Source organism: Cavia porcellus, unplaced genomic scaffold (assembly GCF_034190915.1).
Source record: "Cavia porcellus strain 051 isolate PalLab524CR breed Dunkin Hartley unplaced genomic scaffold, mCavPor4.1 scaffold_10, whole genome shotgun sequence".
Classification (NCBI taxonomy): domain Eukaryota; kingdom Metazoa; phylum Chordata; class Mammalia; order Rodentia; family Caviidae; genus Cavia; species Cavia porcellus.
The window spans coordinates 19,292,699-19,313,791 of NW_026947493.1; the positions used below are offsets into that span (position 1 = coordinate 19,292,699).

The window sequence follows — 21,093 nt, forward strand, 5'->3', positions numbered from 1 at the left end:
AGATTATTCCCTAACTTCTGCTGTTGTACACAGTACTATTCTGTCACTTCATAGAGAAAAGACTTTGGTTCCTTTAGTCTGTTGGCACCTCCACAAGCCAGTCTTCCACACCACTTGCAGTTTTAATTAATGGCGTACTATATGTTTATTGAGCCATTACACTTTATATTTTGACATAATGAAGTTTATCATTTTTAAAAAACCTAAAATAAACCTTGCTGACTGTAACAAGGTAAAATCCTTGTTGAACTGGGTGTTTATTTTTCAGGTTATCCTTTACAAATTTCAAATAAATAACTAACATTTTGACATACAGCAATCATCACTGCATCTGTTCAAAAGAAAAAAAAAGGTTATCTCTGAATAACCATCACAAAGGTCTAAAAAGCTGAAATTAAATGGCGTTTATTTATACAAAGTCACGTTTTCTGCAAAATAAGGTTTAAAATGGTATAGTGGTAAATCGCATAATAGAAAAATTTAAATCATTTATAATACAAAAGTGATATGTACTTCATATATAAATATATATAGTATAATATATACTTTTTTTTCTTTTTTTGGACCAGGGATTGAACTCGCGACGTTGTGCTTGCCAGGCAGGTGCTTGTCCTGCTAAGCTAAATCCCCAGCCCTATATATTCATTTTAAATAACATATTATTTGTTTTATTTTTAATCAACACATAATAATTGCCTATGTTCATGGAGTATAGTATAACAGTTCATTCAATTAATACAATTTGTAATATTAAAATCAGGATAATTAGCATTTAACTTTATTTTTTTTTCTTTTTGGGGGGGGGGGTCTTTTTCATTTTTATCGGTACCAGGGATCGAACTCACGACTGCCTGCTTGCAAGGCAGGCGCTTATGCCGCTGAGCTAAATCCCCAGCCCCTTTTAAAACTTTTGCATAGTAATGGGGTTGCATATGATGTTTTGATACATGAGTACACTGTCTAGTGGTACATATATATCTTGAATATTTATCATTTCTTCATGGCGAAAACATTCAAAATGCTTTCTTCCAACTTATTGAGTCGTATAGTACATAACTCTTACCCATAATCACCCGACTTCGCAGTAGCACACAGAACTTCAGTTCCTATCTAACTGTAACTCAGTACCCATGGGTCACTCTTTTTTTCCCTATTATTCTTCTTAGTCTCTGGTAAACACCACTCTACTTTCAATTTCTAGATGGATTTTTTTTACAATGTACATATGAGTAAAATCATTTGATGCTTGTCTTTCTGTTCCTCCCTTATTTCATTTAACACAACAATAACTCATTCCAGCAATGTTGTCATAACTGACAGAATTTCATTCCTTTTTACGTGTTCTATAGTTTGTCCACAACTTACCGGCTGATGAACATTAAGGTTGTTTCCATTTCTTGACTACTGTAAATAAGTTCTACAATGAACAAGGAGGTGCAGATAATACTTTGGCAACCTGATTTCATTTCCTTTGGGTATATATTGCTATTTTATGGTAATTATAGTTTTAATTTTTGAGAAATTTCCATACTATGTTCTGTAATGAATTTATTCATTTACACTCCCACCAACAGTGCACAAAGGTTCCTTTTTCTCCACACCTTTGCCTTCACTTTAGTCTTTTTGATAATAGCCATTCTTACTGGGTTGATGTGACAGTCCATAGTGGTTTTGATTTGCATTTCCCTCATGATTAATGATGAACTTTTTTCATACATCCACTGGCCATTTGAATAACATCTTTTGAGAACTCTACTTAGAAAAATTATACATTTTAATTGGATTTTTTGGCCTTTTGCTTTTGAGTTCCTTACATATTCTGGATATTAACCCCTGAAGAGATGTATACTTTGCAAATATTGTCTCCAATTCTGCAGGTTATCTCTTCATTCTAATGCCTGCTTTATTTAATGTGCAGAAACTTTTTACTGTAATATAACCCCACTTGTCTGATTTTGCTTTGGTTCCTTGTGCTTTTAAGGTCTTCCCAAAATATCTCTTCCTAATACAAAGTCCCCAAGCATTTTGTTTAAGTTTTCTTCTAGCAAATGCATAGTTTTTACATTTAAGTCTCTAATCCATTTTGAGTTGACTTTTGTAGATAGTGAAAAGAGTCTAGTTTTATTCTTCTGCATGTGGATGTTCAATTTTCCCATCAGTTATTCAAGAGCCTCTCTTTTTCCTGCATGTGTTCTTAGCACCTTTGTCAAAAATCATCTGGTCGTAGAGGCAAAGACAATTGTATTGCTGCTAGGCTCTCTATTCTGTTCCATTGCTCAATGTTTTTTTTTTTGTACCTTACTGTTTTAATTACTACAATCCTGTAGTATATTTAAGTCAGTAGTCAATTATGTATATAATTAGTCTTCACAACCTCCCATCCATAGATAAGGAAACTGAGCTTAGAAAGAATGAGTAACTCGCCCAGTGTCTCATAAGGAGTACCCAAAGTCATATGTCAACCTGCCATTGCTTGAATCTAAAGCCCCAAATTCTTATCAAAGCACCATGCTGCTAACAAAGCAAAATGAGGCCCAGATTGTTTAAGTGACAAATTTAACCAACCATTTGAACAGTAAATAATACCAATTATCCACACACTGTACTAGAATATGAAATAGGAAAAAACACTTCCCAACTCTTCTCATAAAGCCCACACTGCTCTGATACCAAAACCAAATGATGATATTCCAAAAAAAAAAAAAAAAAAAAACCTTCAGTATGATATCCCCCATGGATGCAGACACACGAATGATCAACAAAACATAAGTCAATCAATCTAGCAATATGTAGAAAGTATAATACATAACGACTAAGTGGTGTTTAACCCCAGAAATACGCAGTATTTCATAATCAATGTAGTTTATCACATCAATATATTAAGAATAAAAACCATATAGTCATATCAACAGATCTCAAAAAAGGTATTTAAAAATGCAGTATCTATTTCTTTTAGCAAAGTAGAATAAAAACTTTCTTTACCTGATAGATGACATCTACCAAAAAACCTATGGCTAATACACTATTTAAAGCTAAAAGACAAAAAAAATAATTTTTAACTTCAAAAACAAGCCAAAGGACAAACTTCCAGACCCACCCCTGAGTGTCCTCTGCCATCAGAATGCTGGACGCATGCAGGCAGCCAGTGTGGGCAGGTAAAAGCAGCCAGACCTGCCCCTGTGTATCCGGCACCACCTGGAAGCTTCCTTCTCTCAGGTAACCTGCACAGGCAAGGAGACACAGCCAGATATGCCCCGTGTGCCTGCAGGCTGCCACTGTAGATGCTTACTTCCCTTGTGCAGCCAAGCAGGCCAGGAAAACCAGACAAGCATGCCCGTGCGCACCTCTGCCATCAGGGAGTCCTGTGTAACCATGCAGGCTGAGAGAAGAAGCCTCACCACCATTCACCCATGGCCAAGGAGAAGCCTCAGGGTAGATACACATGTCTGAAGAAGTCTTTCTCATGCACCACTGCCTCCCTGGGAGCTAAGGTTCAGAGAACCCAGGTGTCTGGCCCATTTTCCTACCATGTGGAGAGGCAGTGAGTATGGGAAGTGCCTGGGACCTCACAACCAGCTTATTGGGAAGAACCCAGGAAAATGTTGAGACGAAGGAGCAAAACGCAATCTCAGACTTCCATCCCACACAGAACAAATCTGGGAGATATAGATATGGAATAAAATGGAAATCACACACAACTGAAGTAAAGAAACAAATTCATGAGAGTGTGAAAGTAATCACATCAGAAATAACATCTCAGGAAAAAGAAAAAATCACAAGTATAATGAAAAATTGTTGAGCTTTTCTAAGGAAGCCATAGATTTAAAAAATGTATAGGAAAATGATGGAAACCCTGAATGAACAATATAGAAAAGAATTACAATGCATGAAATTGAATCTGTTTGAATATCTCTTGGAATCTAAGAGATATCCAGGACATTAAGAAGTTGATCGAAACTTGGGAAAACTTCTTGAAAGAGATTGAAGATAGACTTTCAGACCTTCAACACAGGATTGCAGCTAGTGATCATAAAAGGAAAGATCTCTTAAAAATTAACAAGGAACCAGGATATAGCAATTCAGTGGCTGCAAGATGACACACAGAAAAATAATTAAAGAGTCATAGATATCAGCAAAGATGCAAAGATCAACACAAATGACATAAAAATACTATTTACAGATGTAATAGCAGAAAACTTCCAAACCATGGGGAAAGATTCTAGCATTCAGGACATGTAGAACTCCAACTAGCCATAACCACAGTAAACGTACATCCAGACATATAATAATCAAGATCCCAGAAATTCAGCACAATAACAGACTATTAGAGGCTATTAGAGAAAAGAAGCAGATCACCTATAAAGGATAATCCATCAGAATCATGGCAGACTTTTCAACACAAACCACCAAGTCAAGAAGAGGTTCCTGAAAGAAAACAACTTCCAACCCAGGTTGATGCAACACTGCTAGAAAGTGCAGCCTAACAGGAGATGCCTGGATTTCATGCATGAATTAAAACTGTCATTACAAAATGGGCTCCTTATAAAATAATCGCTTTGGCTCCCTCTTATCTCAGTCTCTGTTGCACATCTGTCTGCTTTCCACCTTAGGAAGTTACAGCAAGAAGGCTCTGACCACTTGTTAGTGCCTTGATCTTATACCTCCCAGCCTCTCAAACCACAATGAGTCAATAAATAGAGTTCACTGTAAATTGCCAAGGCTGTAGTACTGTTATCACAGCACAAACAGACTAAGAGAGGTGTGAAATATGGGTTGGCAGTTATAACTCTCCTGGATATGATCCCCCAAAGGGTCAAAGAGATGATATTACAGTGAAGCATGCACATCAATGTTCGTAGCAGCACTACTCACAGTAGCTAAGCCAAGGAAATCCCGTATGTCCACCAACAGATGAATGGACAAAGAAAATGTGATACAGATAGATAGATAGAGATATAGATATTTGAGTACTACTCACTCATAAGGAAGGATAAATCTGAATGATCTGTAGGAAAATAGAAGCACCTTGAGACCACAATGCTAGGTGAAATAAATCAGACACTGAAGGTTGAATATTGCATGGTATCTCCTGCATAAGAAAAGGATCTAAAGATGGAGGGAGAGGGAAGGGATAAAAAGACAATGAAAAGTAAAAAGACCAAGATGTAATATGTTTGTGTTCCAATTCTTCATGATGAATATTTTCATTATGTGTCACAACCATGTATTAAAGTTTAAAATAGAATTAAAAATAAGAAATAAAAAATGGGTTGCACTTCTTATTTTTTCCCATAGGTTGCTAGTTGTCCCAGCACAATTTGTTACAAGTTCCTCTTTGACCTAAATATCTGATCTACTTACTTATCTGGATAGTCAACACCCTTCCTTAAGTGTCTCGTACATATTTCAAAATTACCATGTCTCCAAAAGTAGTCTTAACCCCACCCCAAACAACTCCTTGGTTCCCCACCAGTAAGTGGCATCAGTGACGACCTAGGTACTTTTCACAGCTCCTGTGCCATTTATCAGTTTCCTGCCTCTCAGCTTCAAACCCACCCTCCATTGCCCAGTTCTGTGACATTGGAGCTGGAACCTGAAGACATTTCTCTATTGCCAGCCAGCATGAAGGCACACATTGTCAGTAGAATATTCCAAGGAGAAACACAAGAAGAGGGCTTCTCTGCTCCTCACTTTCCGTGCTGCAACAGCATGCTGAGAGGCACCCCTTCACTTCCAAGCAGTTTCCTAACAGGTTCTGTTGGCACTGAACCCTGCTTCCCAGAAAGACTCACAGTCTTTCCCAGCAGACAGCATGCCAGAAGTTTCGCACTGACTGTGCGACACTCCACAGGTAGATTCCTAGGAGTTCCTCCCAGCATTCTAGTCAGACAGCTGGTCTGTTAACAGATACCCTAGTCAAAATTCCACTGACACATCCAAACATGGCTTTATTAGCATCTCACTGAGAAACTTTCTGAATACCACCTCCATCCTACATTGAAATGCCATTTTGGGGGTACAGTGGGCCATAATCACTCTCTCCTACAAAGTCTGAATCATCTCCTGCACTGAAGTGGTAGTTTTGAAAACATGCCTACAAGTTATCTAAATCCTCCTTTCAATGGGTGATCCGAATTTTCCTTCTTTTGAATGTATACTCTACTTGGTAACTCACAGATAATAAATACAATGCAAAAAGAATTATGAGACATTAGGTTCTAAAGTGATCCTGGTTTCTGTCTCTGGTGTGCTCTCCCTTGCTTAGTTGATTGTCGGAACCCAGCCACCATGAGAAAAAGTCCAGGCCATCCTACTGCAGAGGCCACATAAGGAAGAATAGCCTTGGAGGATGGGAGGCCAAACTGAACAGAAAGAAAGAAGCACTCAGTCCAGCCAGCTACGAGTCACCGCCAGCTACTGGAGCAAGCCTTATTAAAAGCAGAACCTTGAGCCTTGTTCTAAGTTTCAGAAGATGTAACACTCACTGCCGGGTGACTTCAGCCTTATGAGTAGGAATCTCCTAGCCATGTTCCTCCTAATCTCCTGATCCTGAGACACTGTGAGAAAAAGCTCATTGTCGTAAAACAATACATTTTGTTGTAATTTGCTAGCCAGCAATGGATGATGAATAATACAACCACAGTCTCCATTGTTCATGCCACCATGGCCTCTCACCAAAGATACTGAACTGTGTCCTTTTAACAGACTCCTGTTCTACCTTTCTCTGTAAAGTAAAATTCACATAGCAAAACTAAAATTGTCTTGAAAAATCCTTAAAATGTATATACTTTATATAAAATATATTTAGAACATATTTATAAGATATCTTTAAAATATCTAAAGAAGATATCCTTGGCAGTTGGGGTGACGTGTCAACTTGACTGATTTTGGTGGAACACACTTTTAGGTGTGTCTGCGTGGGATGAGGGCTGGTTTGGGGTGTATGTCTGGTCCCTTCCCTCTACTTTTCTGGCACTCTCTCCTTTTGCTGTTTCCTCAATGCCTTGAACTATGTATCTTGTTCCTTCACACTCTTTTACCATACTTCTGCCTTGGAACCAGCCTCCTTTGGGCTAAAAACCTCTGAAATCATATGTCAAATTAAATCTTTCCTCCTTTAAACTGTGTTGGGTAACTGTGCTCTGGCAATGAAGGAGCTGGTTAATACAGAAAACTGGTACCAGAGAAATGCTGCTGTAGTTGTCCCTGGCCCTGTTGATCAGAAGACTTGGTAACTGGTGTGCAGGAAGACTTCAGGAAGGTCTGGAGATGCAGGATAGAGATACCCTTTATTGCTACAAAGCTTGATGAATGATTCCAGCTGGATCTCAGAAAACCTGAATGCTGATAAGTGTAGATAGTAAAGACCAAGCTAAGAAGGAACAAGGACTATACTGACAGTTGGACAAGAAGCCATGTATATTATACTTTGGTAGAAAATCTGTATATATTTTGCCCATCTTGTCTTGAAACCTTGCAAGACAGTGAATTAGAAGCAGTAAGTGTCATTGGTCTGGCATATTAAGCAGTCCAATGTTCAGGCTGTGATAGGCGTACTGATGGCTGTTTTCAGATTTACACTGAGTATCAGGGGCAAAATTCAAAGCATAAAAATTTTAAAAACTTAAACATTTCCCCACCAAAAAAAAAAAAATGTGTATAGTAGGAGCCAAAGAAGGTGTGGTTCCTGAAAATTAGTGCCATTAAAAAGAAAGCAACCTTTTGCACAAGGATAAGTTGCCTTGAAGGCATTTCAAAAATTAGCAAAACCCCAACCATTGCAAGCTCAAGGGTTACAAAATGTCAACCTTTTCTTTGAAGAGTTCCTAGAACCCTTGCTCAAGGAAGATATCCTAGGGAGATGGCTCCTTGGGATTCATTTCACTGTGCTCAGCTACCCAAGCACTCAAAGGCTGCTATAGCAATGGTCCAAGAGAATCGGGCTACCATTCCCACTGACAACAGACCTTGGCAATATCTATGTGATACAGCTTTACCACCATGTAGAACACATGAGTTGTCAAGTCATGGAGGCTTCTACCAAGGTTTCAACGGAAAGCCATAGTCCAGGCAAACAGCTCCTAGAGGAGCATGTGTAAAGATCTTGGAATGATTCCAGTGGAGCAATGGAGACTCCAGTTATCAGAGATATCAGGAACATAGACCATCTGCCAAGAAAAGCTCTGGGCTATGAGTGGAATCTGCCCAAGAGACAGGCCATAGGGAAGGAGCTGCCCAAGTCCTCTGGAATTTACATCTCACTACCATGTGTCCCATACGTTGGAGACGGAGCTTTAGGACTCAGTGTTTGTACTGCTGGGTCTTGGTCTTGCTTTGTCCTATTATTTTCTATCCCACTATTCATCCCCTTGGAATCGAAATGTTTATCCTGCACCATTGTACTTCGGGATATATAACTCAATTATTTATTTTTATAGAGGTTCATACCTAAGAGTTTATCACGAGTCTCAGAAAAGACTTGGACTTTTAAAAAATGCTGTAATGATTATGGCTTTGGGGAAGGAATTGTTCCATTTCCAGTTGTATGTAAGACAGTTGTATAAAGTCTGAATGAAAGATAATGTGTATATTTTCAATCATTACAGTTAAAGGTACATTGCTACTAATGCCCCTTAAAATACTCTCCCTTGCTTGAAAAATTCATTGCATTATTCTTGTCATTTTTTGGTGGAGTTCTAGAAGTCTTCTTTTGTAAGGGTCTTTATGAAGTATGATCAAAAATATGGTGACATTGCTAAATGGCATCCAATGAAAAGCAGGCTTATAAAAACATTAGTGAGTCCTCCTCCACCTCACTCACCAGATCACCAAGTCACCATGTGACTTCTGGCTGTTCTCCAAAATCAGACACTGCAAATACTGAGTCAAAGTAAATATTTTTAATTAATTTAGGACATCAAGCAACCCAGGGCAACACAACTAAAGACATGACAGAGAACTTTCTGAACTGCTTCAGAGAGAAGAAAAAATGGTGGGATACATGTACTCAAGCAAAGGGGGGTATTTTGAGAGGGATTAGTGACCATGTGGCATTTACTGTAATAAACATTCACATTCACTCAATTTTTTCAATCATGCCTTTTATTACGGTAGGAGAAATTATAAGCTCGCTATTGTCTTTATTTGGAGATTAAGTATGCTTTAAGGTATGTGCTTACAGTTCACAAGAGGTGAGACATGAGCATGAAGGTGAGGTGTTCACTTGATTAGCTTTGGGACCCAACCCAGTAATTGGTGGAGTGCACGTCTAGGTGTGTCTGGGTGGGGCATGAAGGCACAGCTTTTGGAGTTTTATCTAGTCCCTCATCCCTCCCTCTCTGGAACTATTTCCCTGCTCTGTTTCCTGGGTGCCATAAACTCAGCATCTTGCTGCACCAGGCTCTGCATTTTCAGTGTCTTTCTATAATACACTGTTGAACATTTGTCCTCTCCTTACACACTTATTTATTTCATTTGTTAATTCACTGGGGACAAACTTTTGTTCTGTACTAAAGACTGAACCCAGGGGCTTGTATATTTCAGGCAAGCACTCTACCACTGAGCTTTATCCCCAGTCCTTTCTTAAAAAAAAAAAAAATTGAGATAAGATCTCTTTAAATTCCCTAGCCAGGGCTCAAACATGCTGTCCTCCTGCCTTGCCTTAGCAAATAGCTGGTATCATGGGCATGTGCAACAGTACCTGGCCACATTTATTTAACTCTTGTCACTTTAAAAATTACTTTATTTATTTAACATTTATATGCTTATTATTAATCACAACTAGTGTGCAAGATCCATAAGTCCATATTGCCTATCATTATAAATTGATATATACCTCTTAATATGTATATAGTTGTGTGCATGATTATTGCTGTCTATCATCTACCTGCCCATTGTTACTTTCCATTCAGTTGTACCACTGGCAAATAGCACACATTAAAAGGCAAAGTTACTTGAAGTGTTGTTAACATCTACTCACAAAGCTAGATGCCAAGGTCCAACCTCCTCTTCCTCTATCATGTACTGGAGAAAATTAGTTGTAATTTGAGATTAACTAATCACTGCCTGGAATAAATGGTATAGGACTTCAGTTTTTTAAAGCACTTACTATAATTTCAGCCCACATAAACCCTGACCAATAAAAACTAACTAATATGTTGTTTTAGTTTTAATACTTAAAAATCACATTATTTTTATAAAAATGACATTTATTTCAAAAGGCAAAAACTAAAAAGCATTATGATAATTTGGACAGATGTCTTCAAAAATACAGATGCTTGCGAAATATTCTTAGAAAAAAATAATACTGCTTGGCCATTTGGAAGATTTTGGTAGACACTAGAAATATTTCTATGACTATTTCCTCATTTTGATCATATTTGGAGAAGAAAAGTTTTTATTTCAGAAACTGTGGTCATTAAAACATTCATATGCTATAACATGAACTCACAGATGACAATGAAATTTCATTGTCATAAAATGTTTTAAATCTATTATGAAAAAACAGATTTAAAAAAAGCTTTACTTTAATAGTACAAACAACCCAGGAAATGTTTAAAAACTAGCATATTTGTATTACAAGCTGCAGCTATCATCCTTCAAGTGGAAAAGCTGTTCAGTGCCTGGTAGAGCCCCTAGATTCTTGTTCTGTCATTTACTATCTCCATGACATTGAATATATCACTCAGCAACTCTGATTTTTCAGAAATGTCCTATAAAACCAATAAAAGGGTTGCTCTGACAACAACGGGAAAACAGATGAGAAGCCCTTTGAAATACTGTACAGATGTACAGTATTCTCATCCTGTCCCCAGGGATCTCAGCTGTTTGTAAGCTTTTCCCCATTATTTGTGTGTCAGTGACTCCCAAATTCACAGCCAAGCCCAAGTCTGGGGTTTCTCCTGTAGGCTAACAAAGCATCTGCCGCTTCCCTCTCAAGACTTAGCTCCTTGTTCATGGTAGTCAGGGCCACCACAGTACAGCAGATGACACTTCCTTTTCCTTCTTTTCTGGACTTAAAATCTCTACCTCACTCTGCTCTGAGTCTGCCATTCCCTCCGTAGCTCTTGACACTGACCCTTCTTCGGATTTCCTGTTTACATGTGCCAGGAACCTAGGTTCTCCCTCCCTGTGCCCTTCATTAGCAGGCATTTTCTTCTGATCCATCCTACAGAAAATTTGTAATGGAATAAGCCCACCAACTCATCTTCACTACAGCATGGCAGCATAGTACCCAAATGTCTCTAGTTTGCTCTTCTTTATAAAGTTTCCAACTGCCTCATCTAGCCTTCAAGATTGTCTGTTTACCATCAATTCACTCATTTGTCCAACATTAAAGACCTATGTTCCAGGTACTGGGCTAAGCACTAAAAATAATGAGCAAGCCCAAAGCCATCCATATTGACAAAGACCTTAGGAACTAGTGCATTTACAGTTTGATATGATCTTTAAAGGACAGGTATAAGGATGAGATTATGAGACAGTCACATAGTGAAAATAGTTGATGATAAAAACTTCTGAAGGTAGACTGAAATTAATCAGGGTAAGAAAAGAAATTAGAGCAGAGATGTTCAGGAAAAGTAACCTAGGTGTGCAAAGGCCCCATGGTCAAATAAACATGGTCCACTGAGGAAATGAGAGCGCATCATGGTAGAAGGGCAGAGAGTTGGGATATGGCCAGACCATGCAGGCCCTGCAGCCAGGCTCGGAAGACTGCCTTCTCTCACTGTCCACCATAAAATGTCTAGTCCAACAAAGCCGTTCATTCTTGCACAGCACCCAACTCAGCATGTTGACTCCCTTGAACATGCCTTTCTCTCTACCTAAAATACACAGACGCTTGGTTAGGAGATGAGCTCTGGGAGCAGGCATGGTTTGTTCCTGGCACTGTCAGTGGTGACTTAAGCAACAATTCTACCTTCCTAACCTGTTCATTATCAATAAAGATGAAAATATGCCTCAAAGTGTTGGATGATATACGGTTTCACCCCATCAGGAATGCTCAAAAAATGGAGTAATAGGAGACTACTCCTTTCCTTCAAAGAATATCTAAAATTTTGGCATTTTAAAATATCCTGAGTAAAATGAAAACAGAGAATGACCTTGACAATTTCAAGGAGGAATCATTTGAAAGCCCTGCCACACCAGGCAATGGCAGAGGCGTCTACCAGAGAGCAACCACATGCTATGCAAGAATAAAGACCTCACTTTGCAACCCCAACGCATTTACACCCTTTTTCCTTCTGCTGCCTCAATTAGTGAGATCCAGTGACATCCTCTGTTTAGGGATCCAAGGGGGATACAAAAGAGTTCTCCAGAAAGATGCTCAGGTCTTCCCAGACAGAGTACCTCCTCCTTTGACAGCCAAATTTCTAGTCTGCCCCCAAACTCCTTCTTGGCATTCCTTCAAAGGAAGCTCAGCTATTATTCCTATTATTATTGCTAATTCAACAAGTGAGACACTAATTAAGTCTACAATGCAGCTTCCTAAACAAAGGGAAGGAGCTGGTGGACCAGCAGGCCTTTCACCACGCCACTTGCCACTGTCCCAAAGCCTACTTCTCTGGGAAGACACTAACCTGAGTGAAGCAGAGTGAAGGTGTTTTCTCCTCTCAACCACACTGTGATTTACTAATTTAACTTAAAGGGAGCTTCAACACCGAAATGAGAATGCTTTCTGAATTCTATCTGAATTCACTTTCTATCTATGCAACCCAAGCATCAGCTCACAGACATCTAAGAGTGGTGCAATCTTATGAAAACTAAGGTCCTTAGTAAATGAGAACCCTTCTAAAGTTATTTTTCAGTGTGGGGCTTCTTCACACTTACTATTAATAAGAATAACAGCACTTTACATAAAGAACAATACAGAGTTGATGTGCTAGGATCAGTCAGGGTCACTCTTACGCTATATGCATATCTCTCCCCTCTCCACACTCCTACCACTGGCCACCACCATCCCGGGTTCTTTGCCCTTGGCTTCCTGGCTTCCTGGGACTTGCCCCAGCAGCTGTTAGACTATACCATTAGCTTTCCTGGTTCTGAAGTTTCCCTCACAAAAGGAACAAGAATCTTTCAAAGATTTTGGAAATTGGAACTGATTGAATTTCCAATGTTTCCTTCTTATTTTACAAGACCAAATAACAATAAAAGGTAAAACTATGTAAAAGAGAATATTCTTGTTTTCTTGACAACATACAGATAATACGCTGACTGAGGAAAATCTTGTGGCTATCTTTCCCACAACAAATGCTACCAGATGTAGTTCAAATGATTCAATATTGCTAACTTGCAATAATAAGATTCCATGTCAGCATGGTGCTAAAAAGACATTCTATCTGGTTAATGGGAGGCAAATCATAACAACAGGTTCAAAGCATGGTAGGTGAAGAGATCTACAAAGGCCACAGAATATTTATTGGCAGATTTTCGGAGCAAACCCAGGGCCTTCACACTGAGTTACAGCCCCAGCCATTTTTTGTTTGTTTGTTTGTTTGTTTGTTTTTGAGACAGTCTCTCTAAATTGCCCAGGCGGGGCTCAAACTTGTGGTCCTCCTGCTTCAGCCTACCAGACTGCTGGAATTACTGACCTGTACTATACTCCTGGCTTACATGCTTTTTCACCAGGATATTTTTCAGTTATACAAGTAATGTGCATATGCAGACTTATGCAGACTTTGAGCTTTCTATCTCTTTTAGGAGTGCAAGACTAATTCATTTTTCCTGTATGATTATAAATTTCTCAGCAGCAAGTTAGCCAAGTAACAAAGTCTTGTAACTGAAAAACAATCAAAATCTTAAATCATCTTGCAGTACAAGATAGATCAAATTTGACTTGATTTCTCAACTTGAGTGACGTTAGGGAGGTAAAATCTTTCCTTTAGGCCCCTGTTTGCTGAGATGAGTGTGGGAACTGCTGGTGCTTTACTTGTGTGAAGACCCTGCTTACACACCAGTGCTAATTCTCAACTCCTCTCTCACTGAACCCTTTCCAGGCGTGCCCTCCATCATCCTTCCCGATTTCAAATGCATTTTGAGTATTTCCACCTGGATGCATTTGTGTCTATTGCTCATCCATTCATTTCCTCATTCATTTTTTTTACCATCTTAGTTGCTTTTCTTGTTGCCAAGACACCATATCTGACACCCACAACTTCAAGGAACACAGGTTTATTTTTGGATTCTAGTTTCAGAGGTCTTGGGCCTTTCAGAGTCAGCTGGCTTTAAGGCAGAAACAGCGTAGTGGAAAGAGCTGGGGGAAGGAAGGTGCTTGAGTCATGGCAGCCAGGAAGATGACAGAGAAGGGAGGAACCAGGGAGCGATGTACACCTTCCGGCAGTGACCCACCTCTTCTGACCAAGCCCTACCTCCTAACTGGAAGTCCAACAAATCACACCCATGATTCAGTCACCTTCCAAGAACGCTGTTTATCTAAGGCCACATTCTTCATCTAAACCATGGTGCTACCCAGTTATCAACCACATATTAACTAAGTACTAGCAGAGAAACAAGGTCAGGGATATGGGTTTCCCTTACGTCAAGGAAGAGAAAACGAACAAAGGTTTTCAACTTCATGTCCTACGTGCTATGAGACAGCTAAACCCAGAAGTAGAGGAAATCGGATGTAGAAACCAAAAAAACCACTGTTGGAGACCACTGTGAAGCAGCTCTGAGCAAGATTTAAGTTTTACTAATTGGCTTTCTATGTTTGTCTGTGAGTCTATCCTAGGCCTAGGCCCCTTGCCTGGTGACAGGAGCTGATTCATAGTAAGTGAACCTCTATGAATCACTGGCTCTGGCTGAGGCCTGTAGTGGCCTGTGAGGCCAGAGATACCTCAAAGGGCAAGAACAAGGCCACAGCTGTGGACACTGTGACTACAACCCCAATTAATAAGATAGAGACTGCAGCTGCAAAGATTCCTCCTACAGTCTCACTTCTACCATGTCTTCATGATAAGACAGTGCTACTGAATTGACCTGATTCATTACTTGGAGACATCCTGGAAGTGACTCCCAAGGTCCTGCTCATTGCCTTCATTTTCCTCAGTTTTCCCACCCCTTGTTGGACCTAATAAATCAAGTGGGTGGTCCAGAAAACTCCACCTTAGCCCTCGGAGTCATGAGCTTAATTAAAGTGTTTTGACCTTCCTGGAGCCCTAAAAAATCACACAATTTGTCTCTTTTTATTTAACCTTCACCATACACTCATTTGGGAGATCGGGGATCTAGGTCAGGAGCCGATATACCTCCTGGAGAAATGGCATTTGACTGGAGTGACAGGAGATTGAGAAGTCATTCCAGGCAGAGGAATGCAACGCGGGAAGCCCCGGAGTCTATCACCACAGCCTGGCCTGCTCAGGCCGTGAGAACAGAGCGTGGGGCAAGGTGGAGACCATGGCAGTCGGCCAGAGGGAAAGAAAACAGGACTTCACCCTAAATGGTAGGGGAAGCTCCTTGAAGGATTTTAGCCAAGGGAAAGCCATAATCATATTTTCATTGTGCATTGTATGCCTCGTGTCCAAAACCTTAGCTCTCACAGCTCTTTGCCGATGGCATCACCATCATTATCAGACTCGAAAGATAGACGAATGCTCATACCTCACATCTCATTATCAAACGGCCACCAGCTTTTAAAAATTCTTGCCCCAAACAACTTCTGAGTTTAGCTCCTCCTCTATATCCTTTTCTTCTACAATAGGCAAAAGGTACATCATGTCTTTTCTGGTCAGTTGTAAGACCAGATAAGTGACAGGTACTGAGGGCAGGTTCTCCACAATCCATCAAACCAGCCCTTCTCCATCCTTGTCTCCTGCCATAGGGCCTGGAAAACACAACTAGGAATAGCCTTATAACTGGTTTTGGCCAATACTACATAAGAAGGCTAATGCAGACCTTTGAAAAATTCTTTAATGATAAAAGCCGAGGGGACAGCCACCTGAGGATGACAGGTGTTTGTTTGTTTGTATCCTAGCAGCTGTCCTTTTTCCCATCTTTGAATTGGGCAAGGATATCTAGAACACTGGTCACTGTCTTGGAACTATAAGACTTGTCCACTGTCTTGGACAAACAGATGGATAAGAAGCCTTAGGATTCCAGAGAGAAAAAACAAAAAGGCCTAACCCAGGCTCACTTTCTTGGGCTACCAAACCCACCCTGGGTCTGCTTGCCACCTGGTAACAGGTAAGAAGTCTCATGGTCTACACCATTGTTAGTCTGGCTTTTTGCAACTAAACTTAACTTCACTGAAGTATCTCCCAAAGCCTCTGTATCTGGTCTTTCCCCAGTGTTCACCCTCACCTGCCTTAATAATTATTCTACATCCCAAACCTGATCATATAATTTTAAGACTCGTCTTCAAAGATATTATATTAGCCCAAGGACAATGTCCAAGTTGTCCACCTCCTAAGATAGCCTGTCCCCTCTCACCACATCTTAGTAGCACCCAGTTGTGCTACATTGCTCTCTCCAAGCCTTTGCACTCGCTGTCTCCTTGCTTCAGCTGCTTTCAGCTCCTACTTAATTCTTCACTCAAAGGTCCCTAACGCAGAGTTAATCACATTTTCCCTTGTGCTTGGTACTGTAATAGACCATGCTAACCGTCCACCCACATTTGCATGGGGAGGAATACATCCACAGGTTGTTAAATCTGACCTTCTTTGACTACTCAATCTGAGCAGAATTAACATGTGACACTCAGGGCAGAACACTTGGGAGCCAAGGTGTGGCCAGCTGTGTTCTCCCCTTCTTGCTTCCGCAACCTGGGAGCCAGTGCAGAGGTGGCTCCAGCCCCTCTGGGTCCGTGCATGCAGCTCCCACACTGACGCACACGCACACGCTGCCCCAGAAGGATGGACACACTGCTGTGTTAAGTCAGGACAGGCACAAGTTTCTGGATCCGTCCCAAATGCTGCTGAGACCTTCAGGTGACTACTTAGTGTAACAAGGTCTCTCCTGATAGATACAACAGTATTTTGTATTTACATTCAGTCCTCATCCTGAATGTAGCCATGATCCTCATGCGGGTGGGAGCCCGTGTCTGACAACGAGCTTCCTGTGGGACATGGCAGCTCAGGCAAGAATTGCTGAGCAAATAACTGAAAGTCTTCTCCACAGGACCACACTCAGGGATCAGAAACCTTAGCCTTTCACCTTTCACCCCCTCCTGCACTCCCTGGCATAGAATGGATGAATGAGCATTCCAGCCTTTCATACCTGTTACAAAGAAACAATTATGTCCTTGTCGCTGTGACCACTGGAAGCAGTGAGCTATCGTGTGAGACACCAAGGCACACGCAGCCTGCTTATTCACAGGATGGATCTGTGCCCCTTTGAGTCACATGCTAAAGCCCATGTCTGAAACGATTATCTGTAATTGAGTGAATGTGGGGGCTTTTTCTTCCTTTTTGAAGGGAAGCAAAGCAGGCAGAGAAATATTAAAGAATTACAGTAAAATGTGGGTATTTGGGAAGGCCAAGAAATGTGGAATGGTGTGGGATATGGTAAATTTGTTTCCACCAAGTCTCCCCAAGTCACTTTGTAATGTGACAGCACTACATGGATATTACTTGACCAAGTGACCTTCTCAGAGTGCTCCTGAGCCACGGTCCGTTCCTTTGTGTGGCCTCAAAAGCTGCAAATAAATACAGGAGCAAGACCTGAACGTGTGTCACGGGACACATTATTAAAAGGCACCGTCTTTCAAATGGAAATATATGCGACAGAAAATGGGTCATATTTATAAATCCTTGCATCCTAAGTGTTAACACTTTCTAACGTGCTCTCCACAATATTAACTCTGGCCAGCATACTCACTATCGATAACTGCAAATTAGCTGCAATCTTAAAACATTTAATTCACCTACATTGACAAAAATGAGAATGCAATCTTAGTTTTCCTAGTGCTTTCGTTTCTAATCACAGTCTCAATACACTTCATCCCGTGCATCTCAGACTTCATTTGTTGACTCTGCTTTTCTGCAAGTCAATAAACCTTCTAGCACAAGAACAGAGAAAAATCAAACGTAACAAGGCTGCCCCCTGGTGGTGACAGGCAGCCACCGCAGCCGATTGGAGTCCAGGGGCTCCTGAGCATCACTTCCCTTCCACCTTCCAAAAGGGGAGAGAGTTCTGGACACCGAGGTTCACATTAATGCTAGGAGATTTCAGTTGAACCATGAAGCTTCTTAAAAATAAGAGTCTTGGGCTGGGGATTTAGCTCAGCGGCATAAGCGCCTGCCTTGCAAGCAGGCAGTCGTGAGTTCGATCCCCGGTACCGATAAAAAAAAAAAAAATAAATAAATAATAAGAGTTTTATGGCCATATTTTTATCAATAGCAAAAGACATTGAAAAGTATTTCAGCACTGTTCTATTTACAGTAACTTTAAATAGAGACATCAAATTTCCATGAACTACCTTTTTAATCAAAAAAATCACTTTTATATCCATTAGAAATAATGGTGGCACACCAATTCCCAGATCAAGCAATTGCTTTAGTGGAAAAAAGCTGGACTAGGATAGAACTCTGCCCTGAGATTTATCTCTGCCCCTACTTCTTTATTTGAAATAGGAAAAGTCTTGAAAACTGAAAATAGTGTTTTTTAATTTAATACTCCTAAACAGAAGCCTGATAACTGTTTTTCAAACAAAGAGCAGGGCAAGAAAGAGAAAAGCAAAGTAAAAGTTCTCTTATGTTATAGAATAAAGTACCCTTTCCTAGGGAGCCCATACAACTTGAATGCAAGCAGAAATAAATAATTTTAAAAACTGGGTAGTCAATAAAGCTTTCTTAAGCCTAATATATAGATTTAATAATGTAGCAGCCTGCTCACTTGGGGTTAAAAAGTAGGTTACTTGTATGCGTTTATCTTGTTTCATTCTGCAAAACTTACTAAAATAGAGATTTTCTCTGAAGTGCCCTTATCCAGAAAAACAATGGGAATGGGCTTGGTAACAAGAAAGGGAAAGATATTCCAAGAATTGGGTGGAGGGTATGACAAGCACTGGAGAATGAAAGTCCTCACACTGTGTCTGGAAGCCCATCCCTGCAGAGCCCAGGGTGCCATACGAAGGAAAAAGGAAGCCAAAAAACTCAAAACACCTAGCTGAGATGTGGTCCACGGGTCTCCTCCCATACCCACACAGCCAGGAAACTGAGTACCTTTTTGCCACGGACAGAAAACATTTATCCAAAGCAATTTATCCAGTAGGGTACCAAGTAGCACAAGCCTGAACTCGTTCAAATTCAGTAAAAATCCAAACGGATGCAGCTCCCTGAGTCTCCTTTGTGGACAATGGTCCAAAAATGATAGCGGAGAACTGCACTCCCCTCTGTACCAGGCAAGTTGCCAGAAGAGTGTTCTCTGGAAGAATGACTAGATTTGAGCTAGAAGGTCTTCAGAGGAAACATCCCCATTACGCTAAAACAAAATCTACTCAATGGCACCCTTGGCAGGTACGCACAGGGCTTCCAACAACTTTTAGCATCCCTTTCTTACATTACTAGACTAGTCCAAGATCACAAGACAGTAGGGAAAGCTTTCAGTAGGAAAAGGACATCAATGAAAACAGGGGAGGTCAAAAGAGATGGATCCAGAAAATAAAGCAATTCAGGTTGCTCTAGGGAAAAGTAAGAAAGGTCTATGTTATGCCGAGGCAAAATCAAAGCAGAATTGCACGGAAATGGAAAAGCAAACAAGATGGGATGTTCAGAGAGTAAAAAGATGACTTAAAACACTGAATATTCAATGAATAAAACTAAAGTTTAAGAAATAATACTAACTTCCGGGAGAACATGGCGGACAGATAACAGCAACTACTGGAGGCTCTCTGAAAGACTCGGCTCAGAAGCCAGGAATGGTGCGGACTAAGGAGACATAAGCAGGTGGAGATATGCTCTGCTGACTCAGGAATGAACTGGGCTGAGAGAAACCAACTTGGAATGCAGTCCTGGTGCTAAAACAGGAACAGAAAAGCCTCGGTGTGGAGACTGGACCCTGCGCCATTAAGCCGTGATTTGGGTTTCCCGCCGTGCGGTGGCTGGCTGCCTCCACAGCGGCTCGGCAAGGAGAGAGACGCGCAGAAGCTCTGAGAATGGCAATCTGCGAACGGCAGGGAGGCGTGCACTGACTTGTGGTGAGGTGAGTGAGAGAAACTGACACTCTACCACAGTTTGACTCCAGCAGAGGACTTTCTGGGCCCGAGCAGTCCTACGGGAGCAGGGTGTGGTGGCGACTCCAGCCACACATTCCCCTCTCGGGCAGGATTGGTGAAAAGTGCCTGGCCTGCGTGACGCTGCCGGCGGACCTGGTAGGCTGGCCTAACCCAGATCCCAGAGCCTGACGGTGGCCGGGAGGGGAGACGCGTAGGCTGCCTGGTCCGTAACTCCCTGGTGCGCAGCGGTGAGCGGGAACACCTAGCTGGCGCAATTCGATCAGGCTGTGGCTGACTGGGAGAGAAGCTGGGCCTCTTATATAAGCTTGCATATATAAGGAACAGAGAAGAAGAGGCAGCATGGGAAGAGGCAGCAACAAGAAAGGCTCCTCGGCCCCCAATTCTGAGAAACAGGCAAGAGCAGACACCACACCAATACACATAAGGCACCATATAGAGAGCCTCATAGACCAATTCAGGAATGAAGTTATCAATGACCTGAAGCTAGAAGTATGCAGAATAGTTAGAGAAATGCTAAGCACCACCCAAGAAAAAACAGGTGGTGGAATGGAAGAACAGAAAAAAAGGGGAGAATTGTTTGATGGAGAAAACAGAGAAAGCATAGAATACGTGAAGCAGGTTCAAAGGGACTACCAAGATACTAAGAAGTCTATCGAAGACTGGCATAACAGCTTGAAAGAAACTAAGGACAGACTATCTGAACTGGAGGGCAGACTTGTAATATGGGAGAATGAAATGAAAAACTTCTTAAAAATAACAAAGAAACAAACAGCAATAATACAAAGACAAGAAGATGATAAGAGGAGCCATAACTTAAGGATTAAGAACATAAAAGAAGAAGTAGGGACACAAACAAATGAACTACAAAAGCTACTCACAGAAATAATCCAGGAGAATTTTCCTAATTTAGCAAAAGGTAAAGA

The 21,093-nt window shown here is 40.8% G+C and overlaps 1 protein-coding gene across 10 annotated transcripts in view; it reads right to left on the reverse strand.

The window, feature by feature from the left end:
- The window catches only part of Nek10 (NIMA related kinase 10), a 234,913-nt gene that overhangs the window by 146,776 nt on the left and 67,044 nt on the right, over positions 1-21,093 (reverse strand). The gene's annotated exons all lie outside the window — the stretch shown is intronic.